General features: G+C 40.7%; 1 protein-coding gene across 4 annotated transcripts in view; it reads left to right on the plus strand.

Moving 5' to 3' along the window:
- Positions 1-7061: 7061 nt before the first annotated feature.
- Positions 7062-26138, plus strand: part of ATP13A3 (ATPase 13A3) — a 77772-nt gene continuing 58695 nt past the window's right edge. For 3 of the 4 annotated variants that reach the window (XM_043473328.1, XM_043473331.1, XM_043473330.1), the window contains exon 1: positions 7062-7558. The gene's annotated coding sequence lies outside the window, so the exon portion shown is untranslated. Of the gene's footprint in view, positions 7559-22021; positions 22236-26138 lie in introns of those variants that run through there. The other variant, XM_043473329.1, reaches the window with a different exon arrangement.

Here is a 26138-nt window from a genome sequence, read left to right on the forward strand (position 1 = left end):
GGAATATGGCTGTGGTGGAAATATTGACACCATGAAATTGGCAGGTGCTACAAATCAGGGCTTTTTCCCTCCAGGAGTACTGGTTTACCAGCACGTGATGGGCTACATGCCAGCAGTGAGCAGTCCTCCAAGCATGGGTCCTATGGTTTGAACAGTGAGTTTGTAAACCACATTCAGTGGCATGTGACCCACCAAATCCTAGGGCACCGTGGCCTGAGAAGAATGCAGATCTCTGGCTTTCTGTCTTGTGGCAGAGACAGAGAAGATTACATGCTTTGCTTAGCAACAGAAACAAGTCTGTGGTGGCCTCTGGACCCTGATTTCTAGACATCTGACTCACAGCTCTCCTTCTCTTCTTGTTCCAACACACACACACACACACACACAGAGACACACACACACACACAAACACAGAGGCATGTGTGGTTCAAGCTAAATAGGGACAAAATGACTTAGGAGGAACTAAAGGAAGTAGAAAGCTTGTTAGGCGAACACCATAAAGTACTTTAATGGTCACTTTTCATAGGAAAGGCAGTGAGTGCTATGGCATTTTTGCAATTTTTTTTTTTTAGTTTTTCCTAAGGTGTAGTCCTTCCTCAAAACTGTCTTCTAGCCTTTTGTGGAAGCAGCAGAAGAAATAGCAAAGAGGCTGGAGTCAGTCAGTAGGACAGTAAGTCAAATTGCTTCCTCTTATGAAGTTGTGAACCTCATTTTTCTTCTCTATAAAATGGGAAGCTTAGTCATTTCATTGTTAGTTTTGCATTGTGATTGTGAAAATCATTGGAAATTTGTTATTCATTTATTTAGCATATTTATTACTGAGTACCATCATGAACTGGGTCGTACATAGGTGCTAAGGATGGATGAGTTAGGTACCTGCTCTTGAAAAGTCAGGGTCTGGGTGCTTAAACAGATAATCCAAAGGGTTTGGATCCAGAGGCTAGATCCCTACAGCTTCATTTGGTTGTACTGATCAAGAGTTTGACCCTGAAGCCAAGGTTCCTGTGTTGAATCCAGGCTGTGGGTTGTTTATTAGCTCTGTGACTTTAAGAGAGTTATTTATTAATAGTATATTTTCCTGCTCTGTAAAATGAAATTTTAAGCTTTCCTCAGTTTCATCTGTAAACACTGAGATGACGATAGTACCTACTTCCTGAATTATTCCAATGATTAAATGAAATAATATATGTAAAGCTTCCTCTGTTTCTTCATCTATAAAAAATGCAGATAATAGTAGCCACAGCTTTTAGTGTTGGTATTGCTGTAATGATCAAATAACATATGACAGTAGTTAGAATTGTAAAAGCAAAAACATGAATATAACATAGACTAATGGAAGACAGAGACTAAACAAGGTACTTATTCAAAATTGTAAATGCAGTGGAAAAGATGAACAGAATAGGAATCCTTAGCCTGAGAGTCAGGAAAGGCATTTAACAGAGATGGTGTTTGAGACTGTACATTCATTCATTCACATTTGACAACAAACATTTGACGGTCTACCATATGTCAGGCTTCATGAGAGTGTGCTCAGTCACTTCAGTCATGTCCAACTCTCTGCAACCCTATGGACCATAGCCCGCCGGGCGCCTCTGTCCATGGATTCTCCAGGCAAGAACATTGGAGTGGGTTGCCATGGCCTCCTCCAGCGGATCTTCCCAACTCAGGGATTGAACCTGTCTCTTATGTCTCTGTCATTGGCAGGCAGGTTCTTTACCACTAGTGGCAGGTGGTAATCGATCCCTGGGTTGGGAGGATCCCCTGGAGGAGGGCATGGAAACCCACTCCAGTATTCTTGCCTGGAGAGTCCCATGGACAGAGGAGCCTGACGGGCTATGGTCCTTAGGGTCGCCAAAGTCAGACTGCACTGAAGCGACTTAGCAGCAGCACGGGTGCCACCTGGGAAGCCCATGCAAGGCTTCATCCAGTGCTAGATGTGTAGTGATAAACCAGACCAACTCAGCAGCACGAGGAGACGGCTTCTTGGGAGGGCAGGGGAAATGCTTTCTGTGTCCCTTCCCCTTAATTCCAAAACTCCTTTGCCCTTTACAAACATGGAAAACTGATACTTTTTCAGTCTTACATAAAGTGCCATGCAAACCTAGCCTCAAGACAAACCATCTCCTCTCTCAAAAAGACTATCACTTTTAAGCCCCTTCTAGAAAAATTCTGGCACCGTAATAAGTCCTCATCTTTACAGAGTTGAAATCTGGTGGGGGAGATAGTGTTAAATACATACATAAACTCACAGGTAACTAAAATTGGGATGATGGTTATAAAGAAAATAAATGGAGGGCATCAGAAAATAAAGGAAACAATGAATAGCTAGGGAAGGCCTTTATCAAGAACCGATGTACACATATTTAAGCCAAGAGCTGAATTTGCGAGGGTTAGCCAAGCAAGGAAACAAGGGAAAGAGAGAAATGGTTGTGCAAAGTCCCTGAGGGCAGGAAAGTGCAATGTGTTTGAGGAACTGAAAAAAGGCTTGTGATTGGAATGAGGTGAAGTAGGGAAAAATCTAGGATGGGAGGAAGGTGAAAGACAGGAGTGCCAGTAAAGGTGCAATGTGGGGCAGGCCACATCCAACACTGGACTATGTAGGTCAAAGAAGTTCACATTTTATTTCCAGTGAAATAAGGAGCAATTGAAGATGTTTATCAGAAGCTAGGCTCCAAGTCACACATAGTAATTCACTTTGCTGTTGTGTAAGAATGGGATTGGAAATGGGTAAGGATGAAATGGTTTCTGGGAAGGCAGGCATTCCTGATGTGAAGAGCCAACTCACTGGGAAAGACTGAAGGCAAAAGGAGAAGAGGATGGCAAAAGATGAGGTGGTTAGATAGCATCATGGACCTCATGGACATAAATCTGAGCAAACTGTGGGAGATAGTGGAAGACAGGGAAGCTTGGCACGCTGCAGTCCATGGAGTCACAAAGAGTCAGACACAACTTGGTGACTGAACAACAACAAGGATGAAATTCGAAAAATCAGTAGGAGGGTAAGGCAGTAGTTCCAGGTGAGAGATGGAAGTGGCTTGAATTATTCTAGTGGAAGTAGAGATGGTGAGATATGAAAGGATTTGTAGTGAATTTGATAATGAATTGGAAAGAATGACCCCTAGGTTTCTGGTTTGTGGAGCTGGGTAGGTAACAGGGCCACCAGACCAGAAAGCCTGGGTGAATGTCTGGTTTGGGGAAGAAGGGCAAGAGTTGAGTTTTGGATGAGTGAATTGATGAGGTACTAGTGAGACATTATGTGACATATGGCTCATGGACATATGGCCCAGGGATTCTGAAGTGAGACCTGGGCTACAGATATATATAATTATGTTGTAAATGTACATACAGATGATAGCTATCACCATGGTGTTTGATATCATTTGGGGGAGCAAATATATGGATCAGTGCTGTTATCCTTTTGGGGGGTTCCAGATAACTTTGAAAAGCTGATAGAAGCTATACTTCTTCCGTTAAAAGTATTTGTTTTCATTCAAGTTTAAGGAATTTACAGACCTCCCGAAGCCCATCCACAAGTTTTGTAAGGTCCATAGATGACAAAACCAAAGCAAACCAAAACAAAGACCAAAATCCAACAACAAACCCAAACAGACTGTACAAACAGAAAAACGGGCCCTGGATTGAGCCTTGGGGAGCAGCACCATTTAGAGGTGAGACAGAGGCAGTAGCCACACGAGTCTGAAATGATACACACAAAGAGGGAGGAGGAAATCCCAAAGAGACATGGAAACAGAGAAAAGTGTTTCAAGAATGGGAGATAAAGTTGCTGAGAGGGCTGAGAGATAAAGACTGAAAAGTATCCACTGGAGTTGGCAATAGCAGTGACCTTTGGGAGGCCCAGGACTATACTTAGAAAGGTTAGAGCTCTTAGAAGGAGGCACTGTCTGCCCCTCTGCAAAAAGGTGAGTGAGGGAGATACTCCATGCACGTGTGGGTTAATGCATAGATTTGTGGGTGTTCCCTCTTGATGGTCTACTTTTTTTTTTTTTTCAATGAACTAGAAAGGTAAAATGATGGTAAGAGGGGAAGACAATCGAGAATAAGGGTGGAAAGTGACGTGAGAGCTTACCAAATGACTGAGTGACTAATCACATGCACACATGGAGGACTGTTACCTATTTGGAGTTGTGATTGAAGGTTGGGTCTTAAGGAATGAGGAGGATTAGAGGGAAGGGCTGGGCTCAGCATGAACAGAGGTCCAGCTCCAGAATTATCCTGGGCCAAGAACCAGTCAGCCTTCCAGAACATTTCAAGGCTCGCTCCACTCCCTTTCTCTTCATCTTTGGCTTCTCCTTTCCTGGCTTGTCTTTCCCCTTGACCTGTAAACATGCTCAAGCTTTTCCCAGTGACTCAGCAGCTCCTCCCTTCAGTGTCCAAATTCTCTTCTTTCCATACCCAGAACATCTGTAACAGAAAACTATTTGAAATGTTCAGTTGCCCTTTTTCTTCCTATAACTTTTTCTTGTTTGGTTGTGTGTTGCCTTACTTTGGGGACGTTGGCTGCTTCTTGAAGTCTGGGCCTCTCTGTGGTCTTTTAAAGGCATGAGTGCATCGACAAGTTCCTGTTGGGTTCCTCTGAGATACATGCAACAGCAAGACACCAGGGGGAACTCCTGCAGGATTTTAGATACGTTTGTATTTTAGATAGTTCACTCTGGAGGCTGAATGGAGGATGAATTTGTCTGAAGAGAATGTTAGGAGGTTACTGTAATAGTTCAGGTTGGAAAGGATGACTGGAATGTTTGCCAGTGGAAATGGGGGTAGAGATTGAGGTGTATTAGGGAGGTGAAATAGAAATGACTAGATGATTGGATAAGACAAGGGGCTGAATCAATAATGACTTACACTTGGACTTTTCTAATGGTTCAGTGGGTAAGACTTTGCCTTCCACCGCAGGGGGAAGAAGCGGGATGGGTGGGCAGGTTCCATCCCTGGTCAGGGAACTAAGATCCCGCATGCCCTGCTGCAAGGCCAAAATAAAATAAAAACACTCACATTCATTCTCAACTGTCTAATTCTGATGGCTGTGGATGCTGGTGCCAACAGCTGAGGGAGGGGCTGCTTTGAACGCAGAGGGCAAGTTTAGTTTTAGACAAGCTGAGTTTGAGGTGCCCCTATGATACCTAGATAGAGCTTCCTGGCAGGCAGTTGGATATTTGGGTCTAACTCTTGTGGAAGAGGTCTGGGCTGCAATTGCTGATTGGGTAACTGCAACCGTGAGGTTGGAGTTCATCTCCTAAGAGTGGAATAAGAAGAACTGTGGGTTTGGAGTCTTGCATATAAGGTGGAGATTCACAACTAGTGGCACATAAGGATGCCACCCAAGGAGGCAGAGGCCTTATTTACTGAGATGTGAGAACTGGAAGAGTATACTTTTCTGCAAACCAAGAGAATGTTGAGATTCCAGAAGGTGGGGGTCATCTGAATTGTCATATGTAGCAGAGGGACCCAGAAAGAGAATGCCTGCAGGGTGCCTACTAAGATTTGGGAGAATGAAAGGCAGGGATTCTCTTGCTCAGGCAGGGTGAGGAAGGGTGTGTGTTGGGGAGAAGAGGGGAAGCTAGAATGCCCAGTGCTGAGAAATGAGGAAGTGGAGACAGCAGAGAGACCACTGTTTAAGAGGTCATGAGAGGGAGAGAAGCCCTTGGAAGCTAACTGGAGAAGGGCACTTAGAGCGGAGGTTGAGCACCATAGTTTTGTTTTTAGGAGCTAAGCTTGTTTAAAGGCCAAGGGAAAACAGCGAGGATCCAAGCAGCTGCAAGAGGTGAGGAAGGAAGGTTTAAGGGCTCAACCCCACCAAGACAGCTTCTTACAGTATGCCCAGCAACTACCACACTCCTTATCTCATTTACTCATTTGAGGGAGGAAACAGACGGTGAGACTGATCCCATGGGCTAGAGAGAGGGCTGTAGATCCATCTGGGTACCGTGTGCGCCCACGCCACGCGGTACGAGAAAGTGCGCGTAAACTGTCCCACTCCACGTCACGTAGGGGCCCAGGAACAGCGTGTTCCTGGCTCCCCGTGAGGCGACATCGATGCTATGGGTGTGTGCTGTCTCAGATGAGGTGTCACCACGTGTCGCGGATCAAGGGTAGCAACCCCCGACTTGTAGTATCATGTGCCAGGAACCAGAGCCTGAAAGCTCCCGAGGGCGGTGCACCAGAGGTCGGGAGTCTCTTCCTTACTTCCGCCCCTGCAGATGGGAGTTCTGTTGGCCGCGAGGTGAATGACACTAACAGTGATGGCGGGGCCTAAAAGGCGCGGGCGAGAGTCTCAGGGCGGAAAGATGGCCGGAGCCGGAGGCAGCAGGTGGCTGAGCGCGCTCCTTGTGCGCGTTGCCCAAGGGACGCCGCGAAACCGAACTCGCCATTTGTTCACCTGGCCGGAAGATTAGTTCATCTCTGTGCCCCGAGATAAACCTTCTACTAGGGGAAGTGTTTAATTTGCATCCAGCGCTGTCGGAAGAAAATCCCTACCCCTGGAGGAGGTGTAGTGGGCGCGTGGGAGCTTTCTCTTGGGTACGCCTTCCAGTCATCTTCCCAAGGCTGGGCACCACTGAGCTGGTTGTTAAATGCGATCTATAGTTTTTGGTTTCTGCAAGGGCGAGTGTAATGTTAAGGAACTGCGAGCCGAGCCAGGATCTTAACCTCCTCTCCATCATTGTTGTACAAGCTACCTCTGTGACCTTGACTCTGGGCAAGTCAGGCTAGGCCCCTCACTACAACTCGGTTTCCCTGTTCATAAAATGAGGATTTGGACTGTAATCTGGTCTTTGCACGGCGGTCAGGATGGCAAATACCACGTCCTCCTACCAAAAAAAAAAAAAAAGCCGTCCTGCGTTAGTAACACCTCCCCAACAGACAGCCCCTCTGCAGCGCTCTTCCTCCCTCTTTCTCTTTGGCTCCAGCCTGGGGAAGAGGGGCTCAAGGAGAAGATGTGGGCGGGGCCCGGCCTTCGCCCCGCCCACTCCGGCCCCGCCCCGCCCGACGTACCCTCTGCGCCCCTCCGCCTTCGGCGCTGGATGAGGCAAGCACGTGACCTCACATCCGGCGCGGGAGTCCCGAGCTAGCAGCGCGCGCTCCCCTGTTCGCCCGCTGGCTCTCCCCGCAGCGTGATCCAGGCGCCACCGCTGAGGGGAGGGGGGTTCGCTCCGTCGCTGGAGGCGAGAGGCAGTTTCGGAGTGCAGAACGCCCCCCTCCCCTGCCTACCTCCCCCTGTCGTCTGCCCTTGTTCTCGCCCTGCTCCGGCTGCACGCAGCCACCGCGGACGCAGAGGAGGAGAGCGCGGACGCCCTAGCGCCCGGCTCGGCCCGGGCCCCGCCGCGGCGCCTCCCTCCCCTCACCCGGAGCCGCAGCGCGCGGCGGCGGCGGCTCCTCGAGCTCGAGAGATCCGCTGCCGCCGGCGCCGGCCGAGGGCGATGGGGCTGGGCTGAGGTGAAGCGGCGGCGGCGGCTACAGCGGCGAGCCCGGCCCCGGCCCCACACGGCCTTTTGGCAGCTCCGGACGGGAGGCCTCCCGGGAGACGGCGCGGGGGCGCCAGGTGAGTGGCCCTAGCTTCCCCGAGACGGCGGAGGGCAGGGTGAACGGGGCGTGGAGCGGGTGGTGGTGGTGATGTGGGAGGTTGGAAGAGGGGAGTGGTATTGTTGGGGGTGGCGGGCCCCAGGTGAGCTCGGGGTCGGCCTCCCCGGGCCGGAATTGGGCATCTTTTTTCGGGGAAGGTGTGTGTAGGGTGAGGAGGGGAGCTCTAAGACTGCTGATTGTCTGGGACAGGTGGGGCGAGAAGAAGGGCTCCACGTTGTGGGTGTGAAGGCCTGGTTGGGACACGCCGCTAGTTGGGGAGGCAAGTGTGTTGGGGTTTGGGAGTGAGATGGTGAGGTGGTCCAACGCTTTTAGAAAGTCCTGGAGATGGTGAGATCGAAGGTAGCAGTATTGGCAGGGAGCTTGATGGGTTTGCTCGTGTGCTCGCTGAGGAATCTTGAGTTCGTCCTGAGCCACGGAGTAGTAGCCTTGCCAGTCACCGCATTAAGCCGAGTGAGGCCCAGAGAGGAAAAGTGACACAACAACTTGCCCAAGGCCTTTCACTTCGACCCTAGAAACACCTAGGGCGCTTTCCTCCAGTACTTACGTGACCTCTCTCTTTATAGCTTTTCCTTCTCCCCATGTCTTCCACATTCTGGTGGATGTGTGACCTGGTTTTTTCTTTTTCTTCTGCGGGCGCGGGGAACCGAGGGAATCTGATTTTGTTGTGGTTGTTCAGTCACCAAGTCGCGTCCGAGACTTTGCGACCCCATAGACTGCGGCACTCCGGGCCTCCGTGTCCTTCACCGTCTCGGAGTTTGCCCAAATTCATGTCCATTGTATGGGTGATGCCATCCAACAATCTCATCCTCTGTCGCCCTCTTTTTCTGCCTTCTATCCCAGCGTCAGGATCTTTCCCAATGAGTCGGCTCTTCACATCAGGTGACCAAACTATTGGAGCTTCTTCAGCATCGGTCCTTCTAATGAGGATTCAGGGTTGATTTTCTTTTAGGATTGACTGGTTTGATCTCCTTGTTGTCCAAGGGACTTTCAAGAGTTTTCCAGCACCACCAGTGATTGGGGATTGACAATAATTCAGAGCTTCCGAATTTGGAAAGCTTTTGTAACAGGTGTTTATCCTTCCTTTCCCCATAGCTCTGACAGAAACATCCTTGGATCTTAGTGTCTGGACATAGATCTTGGTGTCTGGATCTTGGTGTCTGGACACCATTAGATCAGGTGAGGGTGAGACAGCTAAGTGAGATTTTTGAACATTAGAACAACATAGCCTGTTTTTGATCAGAGAATTGGGTAAGAAAAATGTTGATTGTGGTTGCTTTGAATCCTAAGTAGTGCAGTTATAATAAAGATATTAAGTAGCAATTTCTTTTGAAAATAAAGTTGACAGTGTTTGACTCCGTGTCCAATTATGTAGTAAGAGGGGTGAGTTCTTTGTCCAGGAAGTTTTATTTGGGGTAGCTCTGGTTATTAAAATTATCATACTGTTACTTTGCTTAACTTCCCTGTTCTTCTTTTTCTTTCTTTTTTTTTATCAACAAAGGAGAATACTAGTACTTACATCACAGTTTTGAGGACTAGCTGAGAGCATATGTAAAGGAAATAGTAAATAGTTTTTTTCCCCCTTCCATTCCATATACTGCATCTGGCTGTGCTTGTTTAGTATGGTGGATTTGTAACCACTGTGAGTGTAAAGTTTCAAGACGTGAATATACTTTATTGCTAAAATTGATGAAAATCCTAGGAAGTGGGCAGTGATGAGTGATATGGGGTGTCCTGTGGAATTTTGTCTTTCTTTTGTAACTTTTCCCACTGGTCTAGGTGATGGTGGAAATGGGAACTTCATGCCTGTGAATGACAATGAGAATTGTAATTTCTAAAATCTTAGGAGACAGAAATAGAATTTCATAATGATATTGATTACTTGGTTCATTTAAAGCTGGCTTCTGTTCACTGGTATACTGGGTAACCTAAGCGGGAGACCTTGTGAATGCATCTTAAGTTGAATAGGAGTTAGCAGCTTATCACTTACTGAAAACAACATTCTTAAAACAACTGTCAGTGGTATGCTAAAGGAACATAGTCTAATGTCTGAGATCTACTTGACACATATTCAGAAGGTTTGTTCCAGTGATGGAATGTGTTCTGAATGTGCTAGATAGCTCATCTGGTTCAATCTGGATCTAAGAGTTAGCTGATGAGATTTAGTCTTTGGTTTTGGAACATAGTTTTTCTGTGTGAAATGAAGACCACTGGTTTTTTGGAGAGAGTAAATCTGTAGTTATCAAAACTGTATTCTAATTGACCCACTTAACTAGTCCAGGTAATGTGCAAGGAAATTATAGCGTCTTTAATCTTCATTTGTTGAGAGTAGAGGAATAAGAGAGGATCAGAATTGGGCCACATATTTTAACATTCAGGTTAAAAAATAAAAGGTTCTAGGCTTTTTAATCTGGGGAAAAGTCAGTATCATTTATAAGGTAGAATATGTTGAATTAATGGTGACCTGAAAGTCGTTCAGTCGTGTCCGACTCTTTGCGACCCCATGGACTATATAGTCCATGGAATTCTCTAGGCCAGAATACTGCAGTGGGTAGCCTTTCCCTTCTCCAGGGGGTCTTCCCAGGGGTCGAACCCAGGTCTCTCACATCGCAGGCAGATTCTTTACCAGCTGAGCCACAAGGGAAGCCACAGGGAAATTAATGGTAACTAGTAATTATAAAATTGAGATAAAAACATTTGTATTAGTAAGATTAAACATAGAGGCAATGTGAAATGTCATGAATAAATGGTAATTGGAAGAAATGATCTCTGTTACAATGGTGAGTTGAAATGATGTTTTGATCTTCAGTAAGAAAGGAAAAACGTGGAATGAAGGAAAGGGAGAGTTGGCCAGGTGTCAAATGTCTGAGAGTGAGGAAAGTTGAGGATGAGGAATGCTGAAGAGTTTCCATAGACCAACTGTCCTGTTTCCTAACACCAGACCTCATGATACCTAAACCCAAAGGCTTGTATTGGGGCCTTTGCTAGATGAGATGGTAAGTCATTAACTCATAACAAACTTAGAGACTGTCCAAATTTAAAAAGGACTTATGTACCATAAGGTGTCTCCACAAGGGAAGAGTTCTTACAGATTTATGAAAATTTAGCTGCCCAGAGGCACATGTCTTTGAAGTTACAGGTGAAATGCATCTTTCACCCCTTCTATCACCAAAGGCCACTAAAACTAGTATGAACTGAGAATGCAGGAAGGAGTAGTACTCTGTGTTTGAAGTCTTTTTTTTTTTTTGCATGTGACCTGAGATGAGTGAAGTAAGTTGTAATCAATCTCTTAATCAAAATTTCTGTCTAGTTAACCCTTTCACTTACTTGCTATGGATCTTGCTTTTAAACAATCTGTTGAGGGAATTCCCTGGCAGTCCAGTGTTTAGGACTCTGTGCTTCCACTGCCAGGGGCCTGGGTTCAGTCCCACAAGCCACGCCCCCCACAACCCCCCACCTCCCCCAGAAAAAAAAAGCCATTGACAGTCAGATACTAGTTAGGTTAGAAATAAAATTTCCAAGAACAGTGAGTTAGAGTAGGATTTCATGATTATATGATGTGAAACTTGCTGATGTCTATATAATCTTTCTCAAAAATTTTAAATAAAAATATTTCTCACCATTGCTGGTAGCAAAGTGAAGAACTGTTCTACCTTAGCACACTTGATTAATTGATTCTTACTTAGTTTTTCTTATTTTTTTCACAAAAGATTTATGAGTTGGACATTGAAATAAGGAGGTATGAGATTGGAAAATAATAATGTTGAACAGTCAAAGGTTATTTAAATTAGTCCCTTCTTTTTATAGAAAAGGAAACTGATGTCTGGAGAGGTAAGTGACCGCGTGTTGGTAAAGGAGAAGCTTTCTGTTGGTTGGGTATTCTTGTCACCCTGTCTTTAGTCTGTACTGTGTAGTAATGGCACATCTCAAAGCTTGGTGGATGTTTGTGGGTTTGTTTTTTCCCTCTGTTGAGAACCAGCTTTAAAGGATTGCTTTTGATCATTTGACAGACTTCTATTACCTTTTGTTTATTTTAAAATAAGTCACGGAACAGCTCTCACATGTGTTTAGTATGGCTTCTTTACAGCATCCTATTGCTGTCTTTTTCCCACTTGTGAAGTAGGATGAAAAATACATTGGTAGCTTACTCTGCTATATAAAAGACAAATGTTTGGATCTTCTTTCTGCTCTAAAGACCTGAGTAAAATGAAATCCAGTTTTATGTAGGAGCTTTGGACTTAAATTCTCATCTAAGGTAAAATCCTGTGTAGTCAAAATTACCCGTGAAAAAGTGGTTTAGGAAGGCACCAGTTTGAAAACTTGTTAACCGACGTACTGTTTTTCAGTTCTCACAAGCTAGTGTTTTCCCCAGCTGTTAGTACAGGTGACTTTTTTTCTGGAGTCGTAATCTCGACGGGTGACTGGACTTTGGATCGACTGAGGAACAGCAGTCAGTCTCCATTGCGTGCTCACTCTGGGACGAGGATGTGAGGGCAAGCATCCTACCACTGTTATTTAGAGTATTTTTCTCTCTTGTTTTTCTTTTTTTCTTGCAGCACAGATAATTGGATTGATGTAATTAAATCCATGTGTGCTGTGATTCTACAGTGTGAATAATACAGAAAGAAATTAGGTGTTTTAGAAAATCTATTTCCCTCGGGTTATACTGGGTGTTTTATACCACACACTAGCATAATTAAGGGCTAAGGAATAAAGTTGGGATTACTGGGGCACTGTTGGCACTTTTTGTAGTTTTAGGTGGATATTCAGCTGCTTTCAGTGTTTTTAAGAGTGAATGTCACCTTACTAGGAGCAAGATTTGCATTGTATTAAAACAACTATAAGTTGTTAATGTTTTCCATGAAGCTTAAAGTATTTGAACTTAATATCACTCTGGTGGTAGCACAGTAAGAAGACCCCATTCTTTAAAGAAATGTCATGGTGTCTGAAGATTTAACAGTCATATGCCCCAGTAGAGGGCATGGTATATTGGTTAAAATGTGACCTCAGAACCTTACACACATAAGAGATTTTGAATTCCAGCCTCATCACTTAACTACCTCTGTAGTTAAGTAGTTTTTAGTTTCTCCATTTGCTGAATGGAGGTATTAAAACCTAGAGAGTTCTGAGGGTAAGAGGCCCAGTAATTGGTAAATTACTATTGTTAGTTTATTGACTTCCCTGGTGGCTTAGACGGTAAAGTGTCTGCCTGCAATGTGAGAGACCCGAGTTCGATCCCTGGGTCAGGAAGATCCTCTGGAGAAGGAAATGGCAACCCACTCCAGTACTCTTGCCTGGAAAATCCCATGGACGGAGCAGCCTGGTAGTCTGCAATCCATAGGGTCGCAAAAGAGTCGGACACTACTGAGTGACTAAACTTGCAACTTTCACTATTGTTAGTTTAATAATGTTTAACATAATCAAAACAAGTCGTACCATGTGTGTGTGTGTGATGAGTGTGTGGATTGTGATTGAGGATTGCTTGTTTCAACTAGAGTAGCAGGCCATAATAACATGCTGTTCAATTCAGGCTGTTAATAGGAAAAATACCATGATTTGGCATCTTTGGTAGCAACATCCTAAAAAGTGTTAATTTCATGTGTCTCTAGTATACATTTGATGTATATTGTTACTGGGTGTGTCTTCAGACTAGTCCCTGCCCTGCCACTCCCCCCCCCCCCCCCCCCCCCCCCCCCCCCCCCCCCCCCCCCCCCGCCTTTCTCTGTATTACTGTTAACCTGTTGTTTCTCTCTCTGGCTACATTTGTAAAATTTATTTTATTCTATTTTATTTTTTTTCTGGCTACATTTATAAAATTTAAAAATATGTTTAATTATGTTTTCTTAATAGGATTTTATGTTCCCTTATTTAGAAATTCTGATTAGTGAAATATGTCTTCATCTTTTCCTTAAAAAGAGGGCTTGACATTTGTTTCATTTCTGTGGCCTTTGGATTGATTTCTTTAAAATGTGAGTCACTGGTTCTTCTTGGATCAAATATTTTTTCCTTTCTATTTTTATTATATCCCCAAGCACCAGAGGTGAAGTTCTTACTTGTCTGCTAATTATCATAATATAATTCAGTTTACTAAGTAAAATGTAAAGTACTACAGGCAGGTGACCTAAGTAGCACTTAATTACTTGAAAGACTAACCTAGCAAATTCTTAGTTAAAACAGATTTTTATTTTATCTATTTGTTATTTACTTATTTTTATTTATTTAATCTATTTTTATCTGACTTCTTTTGATGTGAAAATATACTTGTTATGATCCATGGGTGTTTTCAGTTCAGTTTTTAGTGAGAAGAGTAGAAAAACTGCTTAATTTTGTCAGGTTCAAAAGCATCTTAATGTGTTTTCCCCCAAATCCTTTTTCTGCATCCCATAGTGAATGACCTTTCTGCATGTTCTTTTAAAAGTTGTGGCAGTTATCAGTTACTATAATGCATAAGAGTTGTGATTTTATAGGCAGTAAGGAAGGAGGCTGGGTTAGGGCTTCTTAGTTGAGCCCTGAGATTGTGTTAGCATATCTAGCTGTTGGATACTGTTAGATCCTGTGGGTGCCCAGCACAGAACTGAACGTTGGGTATACACTGAGAAGTGAGTCTGCCTTCTTGGAGGTACACAGCCTAGCAAGGGAACTCAGAACTGCTGCACTGCACCCCATTTACATGGTATTCTTTGGGAATGTGGGCCCCTCCTCATGGCTTTGGGTCTCTTTCAGTTGAGAAAAGTTCAGAAGCTTCATTACATACAAGTTAATCCATAACTTTATCAAACAAGGTCTTTCATCATAATTTGATTCCGTGCCATCTTTTAAAGCTCCGTTTCCAGCCGTTCATCAGAGGCCGTCCTGAGCTCCAGCTAGTTCAGGCAACGTGTATTCCCTGACATTTTCTCAGATTTCGTACCTTAGCACTTCTGCATGTGGTAATTCCTCTACTTGGATTCCATCCCTCTCTGGTTTCCGGTCTTTGTACTGCTTGTTTGCCCGTTGAACTTCACCCGTCAGGTCGTCAGATCTTGGATCGAGGGAGAGCTGGCCCTTTTCTGCAGAGTCCCCTGTCCCCGCACACCTCTCCTCCCTCCCCGGGCCCCGCCTGCTCTCAGCGCTCCCGTGGTGCATACTTCACTGCAGTCTGCAACCACTTTGTGTGACATGTTTGTTTGCTTACTTACTTGTCTAACCTAGATTTGGCTTCTTGAGGTTAGAAATGTAATCTTTGTAATCTCCAGAATGTAGCACGTACTTGGCATGTGTGGACATAACATTCCAACAAATGCTTTTTTATGAAATAGGAAGTAGTGATCAACCATAATGATTCTTGCTGGAATGCTAATATAATATTATTAGATTTATTTTGAAATATTAGAGTACTTTGGCAAAATCTTGGTTTCCTCAATTTGCCTTTCCCTAAATCAAACAATTGGTCTGGGGTTAGGTTTCAAGATACTAATACTTGGTTAGGATAAAGGCCCTGTTTTAAGTTCATTGATGAACGTGTTGGGAGACTCCCTGTCCATAATAATGAAAAATTGACCATCAGTGGCCTCTAGAACAGAAACAAAGCTTTTCAGTCCGAGAAGAATGGGTGATCCATGGGCTTGCCACAGCACCAGCTCCGTCTGCAGCTGCCGGCAGCGCCCCTGCTGCTCCTGGGCAGGGGTGGATGAAATGACAGTGAGGAAGCCCTGCAGGGAAACTCAGTCAGAAGTACTCTTGACTCTGACGTGAGCCAGCCTCTCTGCGTACTAGGCCGCACTGCCCACTGCATACTTAAAAAAGAATAATTTCATTACTTAGAGAGTCATCAAAGCTTCCTAGAGGAGGTTGTTGACCATGGTCTGGAAGGACTAGCAGGAGCTCTTCAGCCAGACTAAGGTAGGTAGGGGAGGGCATTCTTTGCAGAAGGAACAACATATATAAAGGAATGGAGTGAGGAATCAGTAGGGCTCTTAGAGGAACTGCAAGCTGTGTTCTGTGTAGATGGGATTAAGGTTTGTAGGAGGTGGATAATAACCATTGTTGACTGGAGGATGATGTTGACAGCTGGGCAGGGCCAGGTTCCGAAGGATTTTGTCTTCCAGTTGGTTGTGACTTTGTCCTGGAGCCCTGTCAGGCCTCTCTTCTGCCCCAGTTTCCCATGGAGGGCAAACACATGGTAGTATTGTGTGTTGTAAACTTCCCAAAGTCTTGCTAGTAAAAAGGCTGATTCGCTTTAATTCAGCACTTTTCTTCAATTTATATGAGCAGGCAATGCGTTAAAAATTTTGGAGGGACTTTTGTCAATTGGGAAATGCTGCTGCAGACAGTAGGAAGCTCTGGAAATTTTAAACAAAGAGAAATGATCCTATCTTGTTCTTCTATTGATTTGAATGAGGGAGACTGGAGAGGGCTCTGGACCCAAGCTGAGGCATGCAGGTGCAGATAGGGGAGGTGGGTATGAGAAAAGCAGAGATGATAAGACAGAGCCCAGGTGGATATAGAAGGTGTGGGATAGGTAGGAGTCTAGGGTGACTTTCAAATTCGTGCCATGGTTTTTGAGGCAGGGGCTATCTGTTATAGAAGTAGAGGGAGCTGGTAGTAGTGGCAGCAAGTGGGAGAGCAGGTTTTTGGAAGATGAAACAAGCCTTTTGGGTGTTAGCAAAATGTGGTCAGTATATGTTTGAATCTGTGGGTCTGGGAGAGAGCAGTGCTGACAATACTGATTGGTGGTGGCCATGGTCGATGGGACAGTGGTATCACCCTTTACCCCTGACAGAAGCATAGAGAATATTAATGGCTAAGAAGTGGGCAGAAGAAGTGGAGGCTTGGGGAATATTAATAATTAAGAAGTGGGCAGAGGAAGTAGAGGCTTGGTCCCCTGGCTACCTGCCTCATGACCCAGGCTAGTGTGATAGGAAGTAGAATTCAGCTGCATTGTGGAAGGTAAAAAGGTCATTTGTGCTCTGTCTTGGGAACTTAGTCACTGTTTTCTGTATGAAAGTATGTGTTTCAAGTATGTGTTGCTTTCAGATGAATTTTTGGAAAATGGATGGTGCTATCTACATGACATCCCTTAATTTGTTGGTAAGGCTTTTCGATATAAAGTCATTCTATGCTTGGCTTTCTAGGGAAAGTGCAAAATGCTAATCTTAGTTAAGTGAAGATTATTTTCCTTCAGTCTTTAAAAGACAATATTGATTGAAAGCTGGTAAATAAAGTAGATAATGCCAGTTAAAATATTTTGGACACTAAAAATCCTTCTACAAATGTTAGTCAATATTATTATAGTTGACGTAGTACCCAAACACATTGATTTTTTTTCTTTAATCCTGAATAGTGGATTACAGAATGACCATAGGAAATGAGGAAGTTTAGATTTCTGTGATAGTTGTACCTTGAGTAAGGCTGTTATCCTCTCCAGCAGAAATTTAAAGTTCCATATCATTGAAGTGTTTGTTGAATGCAAATGTAAGGTCCTTCCCATGCTGAGTCAATGTGGGTAGGTTTCAAATTGGAGAAAAAAGAGTAAGGTGGGTTTTCCCACATTCACTTAATTGAAAAAAGCTGATCCAAGTGCCTATCAACTGTAATTGTGAATCTGCAGGATTGGGTTTTTTGTACAGAATGGTTTCCTGGTGATTTTGTGTTCTTTGGGGTTGAGTCTTTATAATGTTTGGAAGAATGAAATGTGAGCCATGCTGAACTACTGAGTTAATGAAGAAAAATTATTTGGAGTTTGTTGTTATAAGAAAAATGAACAAATCTGTAGTCCATTTGTGACTCCTTAACATACTGAAGATTTAGAAGTATAATTCTCTGGAAAGTTCTCCTGTTCGCCCCTCTCTTTTTTTTTCCCCTCTACTCTTCCCTGTCCCCCCCCCGCCCCCCCACTGTTTCTAATCCTGGTCCTTCCTTTCCTCTGCTGCTGTATTTTGATACTTTTCTGTGCAAATGATCACTTTATGTTTTAATATTCAACTACAGTGTAGTCTTTTGGAATACTTTTAATCATCAACTTAAACTGAGCATTGTAGTGCCAGTAAAACACTTTACTCAGCTGAAATGACAATGCTGTAAACACTGTCCTAGGAGCATGCACTGATGGTTGCATCACTGGGGTTACTGTCAACTGCAACAGTGACGTTTATTTAAGCTATATCCCAGTTGTACCTATGCTAAAATGTGAAGTATGAGTCTTAGAATTAATGTGTCTAGATTTCAAAGACCACCTTTTAAATTGCTGATTGAAATGTCAAACAAGCTATTATGGATTTGGATTAATAGCATTACAGTTTAGAAGAAATAGTAATTTGCATTAAAATGGAAGAAACATTCATGATATATATTGCTTAACGAAAACCTTTACCGCACCTCTATAAAGTAACTTTTTAAAATTGAAGTATAGTTGATGTACAATATAATGTAAGTTACATGTGTAAAATAATGGTGATTCACATTTTTAAAGATTAGGCTTCATTTATAGTTATTATAAAATATTGTATTCCCTATTTTGTACAATATATCATTGTAACTCACTCTATATATAATAGTTTGTACCATTTAATCCCTTAACCCTGAAAGTCTAATTTTTAGTTTGGGGAATTAGGTTCAAACAATTTGATTTATTTACATAGTTATTAGAACTCTTGATTTGTCAGTTCCTATTGTATTAAATGCCCATGCTATACAGTTTCTTCTGAGTTTAAAATACTATCATTTGTTTCAACTAGATTTTTTGTAAGTACCCATTCTCACTCCCAAAGGAAAAAAAAAATCCAAAACTTTTATATTCTGTTTCAGAAGTCTAACAATGCAGAGAGGAATTTGAAGAAAGGGTTAGTGATAACATACATTTATAGGTACATGTGTGATTTTTAATTGGGATTGTTGGATCAGAGTATGTAGGAGGTTTAAGTTTTCGTCTATAGTCAGTTGATTTTCCAAAAAGCAAGTATAGATTTACTCTTAGCAATGTATAAAGGTGCTTTTTTTTTGTTGCCAGTTTAATAGATAAGTAATGTTTTATCACATCATTTCATACTTTACCTTATCTTGTTCTCCAGTAGGATCATGTGCTCTTTAACTATTACTGTTTTCCCTCCTCCCTGGTTCTACAACATTGTACCCTAAATTCTAGTTTTAGAGGAGTGTGAATTTGGGAATAATCTGTATGAAGGGAATAATACATCTGCCTTCCCCTCCCCATTATCTTGTGTTTTATGTTTATTGCGATGTCTTATTTTCCATTGAGATACATGAAACAGTATTATGAGCAGCTCCTACTTTGTCATATTAATATTTGCACTGGTACTAAAAAAATTTTGTATAAAATTTCTTACCTTTAATCATACTTAATTGCCTTGTCAAAGTTGTGAAAACTGTCAGCCTTTCTTACCTGTGTTGGAGCACCACCTAACGGTGAAAGAGCGCAACAGCGGACTGTATACACAGGCAGTACTTCAGGGGGTCAGAAACTTCCGTGGTCGGAATGAATCGTGACTTATTACAACTGTCTCATTTTAGTGGAGGAATTGAAACCAAGTTGGGTGAAGGAACTTGCGAAATAGTTCATGGGGAATTAGTCGACATTTAAGAACAAGTTAAAGCTGACTCTTGAGTTCTGTACTCTTCTTTCTGTTTTTGTTATTTTTTTTTGTATTTTGGGATAATGGTGTATATCTCTTACTGTTCCTAATATAGTAACGAACATGGCATATATGCTCACTTAAGATTTATAGATTAATTAGTTTGATAAAATAATTTAGAATTTGCTGTTGCTTATGCTGTATCTCTGGTTAGTACTTTTCCTCAGTGGAGCCAAAATAGAGGAGGAAATAGAAAAATAAAATAATAAAAAAATAAAAAGAACCAACTGTAGCTTTCTTGAAATAGATTTGTTAAGGGAACCTTCAAAATGGCTACTTTACTGTGTCTGGGGTAAAATAACAGTGTGAGAGAGTGCTATTCAGGCAGAGAGAGTGGAATGCTTTAATGAGACCATTTGGAGGTTCCCACAGGTCAGGCCCACAGGTGGCCATGTGTGGTAGAATTAGAATTCTGTACATATGCTCAGTCTTTCGTCTTTCTTTCCTTATCTATTTAAAAACATTATTGCACATAGATGGTAGGAGCATTCAAAGAGTACTGAAGTCTCCTCCCTTCCCATCCTGACACCCTGTTGCCCCAATAGCTATGTCACCAGTTTACAGATCTGTTCAGCCTTTTGTTTTAGGGGTGGGTGCCAGTCTTCTTTTGAGGCCTTTTTGGTTCTGCCAGTTTTGAATATTCACTGTTTAGGACTGGCCTTAACCACAGTGAGCCTTTCTACTAGTAAGATTTTGAAATCAATCTAGCAATTAGAGTACTTTCAAAACTTTCCTTGAGTAGGGAGTTTTAGAAGGTTGAGGTTGAATATATGAGGAAGATTTAAGGGGAAGTATAAAAGTTTTAAGATCAGAGTAACTTGAATAAATGAAAAAAACTCATTTTAAGTAGACAAACTTAATTATTTAATTATGTGAACTTAGTTATGTATGTAAATGATTAATTTTACTTATTTCCTTTGTAAATTAAAATAATAAAAATGAAGCATAGATGCCATTTGTCAGTTCAAAGGTGCCTTCTCCCAGTTTTTACTGATTAAATGCTATACAGTTGATTGTAATACTCAAAGCCATTATGTTATGTAATGATAGTCTTACCACGTGGAGTTTCTCTGAATAAATGGGTTTGTTTCTTTCTTTAAATAGTATATATAATGAAAATGATTAAAATGTATGCATATATGCTATAGTGCAGGTTAAGTTCTTAATGTTACTTACTCTTAATGTTCTTAAATTGACCCTAAGACAGAAAATTGCATTACCTTTCCTAATTATAACTTATTTTGTTAAGCTATCACATTGTTTTGTAACTTACAAAAAATAAATTATACAAAGACTGCACTTTGCAAATGTAAATACAGTTTTGGTTTGGTGTATATTGGATACAATGGTCTTCCTTAAGCCTAAACACAGAAACAAAAGCATGTATTATAAGAGAAAGTTCAAGATGGGAAGTGATAAAATGGGTATTGAGTAGAGCTTTGTTAAAATTTAGCTGGTATCCTTGTAAAATTTCCATGTATTCACTAAATTATATTATGTCATTCTTATTGTTAGGAGCTGACTTGAGTGTTAAGTTTTACCCTTGTCGCAATTTTGTTACTGCAGTTGGGAGATTGAGATTTTTTAATTCTTTTTACACAAATATTTGTATAGATATTAAAATTAAGGTTGTACAGTGAGTAAAGATTTCATGTTTGTTAGGGCACATTTTATTTCAGTTGACTGCTGCACATTTTATTTCAGTAGAACTGCTTTTGAATTGCAGAAGGTCATCTTAATTGCTGAGGATGCTACACATTTGACAATGAAATAATACTCAGAATGCCGGCTGTGCTGTTTATTCTTTAGGATTTTTATGACACCTTTTGCTTTGTGATATTGAAAGATATATTTATCAAATCTTTATTTAACATGAGTAGATTTGTTTAATTCTAAGGAAAAAAAATCTAGAACTACAGAATAAAGTAGGATGATTCATTTTGTTTTTCAACAATACAAGGTAGCCCCAAAGTTGAGTGCAGTTTTAACTTTTAAGACTTCAAAAGTACATGTTTACAGACTTATGAAGGGTATCATTTGAGAACTTTTTAACTCTTAATTTTGTGATCATTAAATAGTATGTTTTTATTTCTTTTAACTCCAGTCTCCCTGAAGTTGGCAAATACCAACTGAAGTAAACAATTAAAAATATTTATTCAGAATATACTTTGCTTGAGGTTTTACTTGAGTGGCAGATCGTTAATGAAATCACCTTGTAAAATTATCTACTTTGGAATTTTAGGCATGTACATATCCTCAAAGAAAACCTGCCACATATACTGTTATAATATTGTTACATACATATCCTATAGGCACATACATATCCTCAAAGAAAGCCCTCTACACATAGTCTTATAATATTGTTACAACTCATGTGAAACTCAGGTTTGAAGCAAAGATACCTGAAGTTTGGGGATTTCTGTTCTTGTTGAGGCCAACTCATTCTGTTTTAGGAAATGAGATCGGACTCTTATCCTAGATTTAATACTATACTTTATATAATGTAGAAAAAAGTTAACTTTCACAAAAATTAGATTTAGTGAGATTTATTCCTGATAGCTTCCTTTTGTCCTGTGCTGCTGTTTTTACTCAACACAAAAAAAATCAGGTTCATTGTAAATGCAAGGAAGGGTTTGGTTAAGCACAATAGCCTATAAGCTGCTTGCTGTTTAGATAACATCAAGGCTTGTCATGCACTGTGGAATTGGGACTTCAGTACACTAGCTAGATGCGATTTATTCAAATATTAGGAGCTCTTCAGTGGCAGTCAGATGGCAGGAAGGTGTATCTTTTGAAAATCCACTTAAAATTGGTGCATTAAAAAATTCTGAATTTTAGTGTCTTAGTCATTTTGAAAACAGTTCAAAAAGAACTCAAACAAGTACGAGGCAGAAAATTCTTGTTTGAATGAATTTTTATGCTTAGTTTTATTTTGTTTTTTGTTAAGAGTTGGCTTTTGAAAGTTCTGCTAATATCGCAGTTGGAAGGAATGATGATATAGTGCTATTGGTAAGAAAAATTTCTTTGTTTTTTTATGATCTAGAAATTGACTTGATTAAAAAACACATGCACTCAAACCACCAGAAGTTATACTTCTGTAAGTCAGTAGATTTTAGAAGTTTGATATTAAAGCTTTAAATATTTAATTGGATAATTAGTAGACTAGGTTTACCATGTATTTTCACCTTTATACGTAATTTATTTTGAAATGTTTATGTAGATTTTTATCTTCATAGATATGTCATAGAAAATGTTAAGGGATTTCTATTTATGTACATATTTTTAAAATTTAACTATACATTTTCAGCATGTGTATGTTCATTTGTAAGCTGTTGCAGTTGTCTCACGGGGTTTTACTAAAAGTTTATGTGAAAAGTGAAATCTTGGTAATTTCCTTTGAAGTATAATATGTCTAGGGAGGATAGTAATTGGTGACTTTTAGAGAAACTTTTTATTTGAATTACTTAAATTATTTTTACTGTTTCAACTTTGGTAAAACTTGGTAACACATATAAGAACTTTGCCTTAAAAAGTAAGTTAAATTTCAGAGAAATAACACTTGTAAGATGAGTAATGAGGTAATATGGTTAAGAATTATGTTTAAAAAAGTGTGAATTCAGATTGTTCTAGGCAGTGCATCATGTAATAGCTCATTTAAGTATTTTTGCTGTGGTCATATGAAATGAAAATGTAGTTATCTTGAGCTAATGTGTACTCTCTCAAGAGATATTTTAAATAGTTATGAGTATAGGAAATTAATGAAAAGATTGATTTTTAATGGTAATTTTTTTGTCTAAAATTATAAAAGCATGTTATTTATCTGCAAATATATTCTATGCTGAAAAATTAGAACTTATGCAAGTGAGGACGTGCATCTATATTTGTAGGCAATGGATAAAAGATGAGAGTGAAGAAGGATTAGATTCAAAACCCAGGAGTAAGAGTTTATGGATAATACCTGATACATAATACGTTGAGTCAGTAGATTTGGGATTCAGAGGCAGAGTCCTCAAGATCTTATCCCTTGGTGCCGGGAATGACTGTTCTCTGAAAATTTTCTTCTGTTTTCTCCTCAGATGCATGGCTTTTTAAAAAAAATTATTTTATTCAAGCATGATTGATTTACAATGTTGTGTTAATTTCTGCTGTATAGCAAAGTGATTCAGTTATTCACACACACACACACACACACACACACATACACATTCTTTTTCACATTCTTTTCCGTTATGGTTTATCACAAGATACTGAATATAGTTCCCTGTGTTATACAGTAGGTCTTTGTTGTTTATCCTTTGTATATATAATAGTTTGTATCTTCTAATCCCAAACTCCCAATCCATCTTTTATATATATTAACAAGTAGAAAGAATAGTATCATCTTTAAAGAGTAGAATAATTAGTATAATGAACTCTAATGGACCATCACTCAGCTTTTAAGTCAGTTTTAGCAGTTATCAACTCATGGCTATTCCCTGGTCCATAATGATTTAAAAAAAAAAAATTTTTTTTTCTTTGGAAGTAAGTTCAGACCTGCTGAAAAGTTGGTATGTTTGTATCAAGTTGCTTGTTGGTTCCTTGATTCTCCTTCTGATATCTGCATAATCTAAAGCAATGTCTTCTGCCGTAGTCCTAATATTGATAATTTGTACCCTCACCCCCACCCCCCGACTTCCTTGTGCAACTAGAAATGATTATTTTATTGATGTCAAAAAACCAGCTCTTTTTCTTTAATTTCATTTATTTCTTCTCTAAATTTTAGTCTCTCTCTTAATTGCTTATACTGGGTATTACTTGCCATTCATTTTCCGCTTTCTTAAAAACCTTGTAAGAGTGTGCTTTCATTTCTCAATGTTCTTTGTGCTGTTGTTGTGTATAATTACCCACATAGTTACAGTTTCTGTATTCTTCAGACCTTTGTAGATATCTGTATTACCATCAGTTATCTTTTTTACCCCCTGTGTCTGAGGACTTCCTTTAACTTTTTATAGTGTAGGTTTGCTTTTTTTTTTCTTTTCTTTTTAACCAGCTTTTATATCTGTAAAAGACTTAGTTCAGCTTTGCTTTTGGAAGATATTTTTTTGCTGGGTATAGAATTCTCATCATAGTTTCTTTTTCTTAATACTTCAAAGATCTTCCTCTGTTTTTACCTGCATTGTTTTTAGCAAGAAATTTAATGTCATTTTAAATTTATTTTCATCACAATTTTGAGCAGTTTGATGGTGATATGCCTTGAGGTAATTTCTTAATGTTTTTGCTTAGTGTTGGTTGAACTTCTTGGATCTGTGGGTTTATAGTTTTTCATATAATCTGGAAATTTTGGGGCCATTATAGAGTTACATATTTTTTGTTCCCTTTCTACCTTACATGTGTATCAGAGTATTTGAGGTCGTTTCACAGCTTACTGATGCTTTTATGTTAGCTTTCTCCCCTCTCTTTAGTCTGTTTTTTCCTCTCAATTTTTAATTTTGGATATTTCTGTTATTTTGTCTTCAACTTCTTTGATTTTTTCCTGTAATATCCAATTTACTGTTAATTCCATCTAGTATATTTTTCATCTCAGACATTATACTTTTTGTGTTCAGTTTGGTTATTTTTTTGTATCTTTCATGTGTCTGCTTCACGTGATCAGTCTTTCCTCTTGTTTTTTGAGCATGTAGACTACAGTTACAGCAGTTATTTTAATGGCCTTGTCTACCAATTCTGTTATCTCTGTCAGTTCTAGGTCCTCTTTTGTCCATTGATTTTTCTCATTATGGGATGTCTCCTTTTGGTTCTTTGTAAGACTTAAGTTTTAACTGGATAGCAGACATAGTAACTAGATAGTTTACATTCCTGTAAATCTCCTTGGACTGTATTCTGTGAAGCACTTACTTGGAAACAATTTTATTCTTTCAAGTCCTAGAAGTTTTGTTTGGCAGGACCAGAGTAGCTTTTGGTTTGGGGCTAGTTTGAACCTACTACTACTGAAGCAAAGTGAAAGTTGCTCAGTCATGTCTGACTCTTTGTGACCCCATGGAATTCTTCAGTCCAGAACACTGAAATGGATAGCCTTTCCATTCTACAGGGCATCTTCCCAGCCAAGGTCTCCCGCGTTGCAGCCGGGTTCTTAACAGCTGAGCCCACAAAGGAAGCCCAAGAATACTGGAGTGAATAGCCTATCCTTCTCCAGCAGATCTTCCCGATCCAGGAATTGAACCTGCATCTCCTGCATTGCAGGTGGATTCTTTACCAACTGAGCTACCAGGGAAGCCCACTGAAGCAAAACCCTCTGGGTCCTCCTGATTCCATGCAACTAATGAGGTTTCCCACTGTGGTTGATGGGAACAGGTGCTCTCCCCCATGTGAACCTGCTGCATTCTTCCCCTAAAACCTTTTGAATGGCTTTCCCTGGTCTTGGTAGTTTTCTCACACAGAAATGCCAATCAGTATTCAGTTGAAGACTTGAGAAGAGTCCCCGCTTTGGAAATTTTTAGTGTTCATTCTCTGTACACACCTCTTCTCTGGTAATCTGCCTTGCAAACCCAGTCACTTTGGCACTTCCTTAGACTCCCAGCTTCATCTCTTCAACTCTGGAAGATTGTTGGGCTCCCCCTGGGTTCCCTGTCCTACTTTTTAATTTATATTTTGGCATCCTGTAATTACTCAGTTTGTAAACTGGGACAATTATAGAGCTCACCTAGGTATTTCCCATTTTTATATCAGTTTCTTCTGTTGAGTGAGACAGTTGTCAACAGTTGAAAGAAACAGTGACACAGTTGAAACAGTGACAGTGTTTTTTTCTTGGCTCCAAAATCCCTGCAGACAGTGACTGCAGCCATGAAATAAAAAAGACGTTTGCTCCTTGGAAGAAAAGCTATGACAAACCTAGACAGCGTATTAAAAAGCAGAGACATTATTTTGCTGACAAAG

The sequence above is a fragment of the Cervus canadensis genome, chromosome 7 (genome assembly GCF_019320065.1).
Source record: "Cervus canadensis isolate Bull #8, Minnesota chromosome 7, ASM1932006v1, whole genome shotgun sequence".
In the NCBI taxonomy this organism is placed as follows: Eukaryota; Metazoa; Chordata; class Mammalia; order Artiodactyla; family Cervidae; genus Cervus; species Cervus canadensis.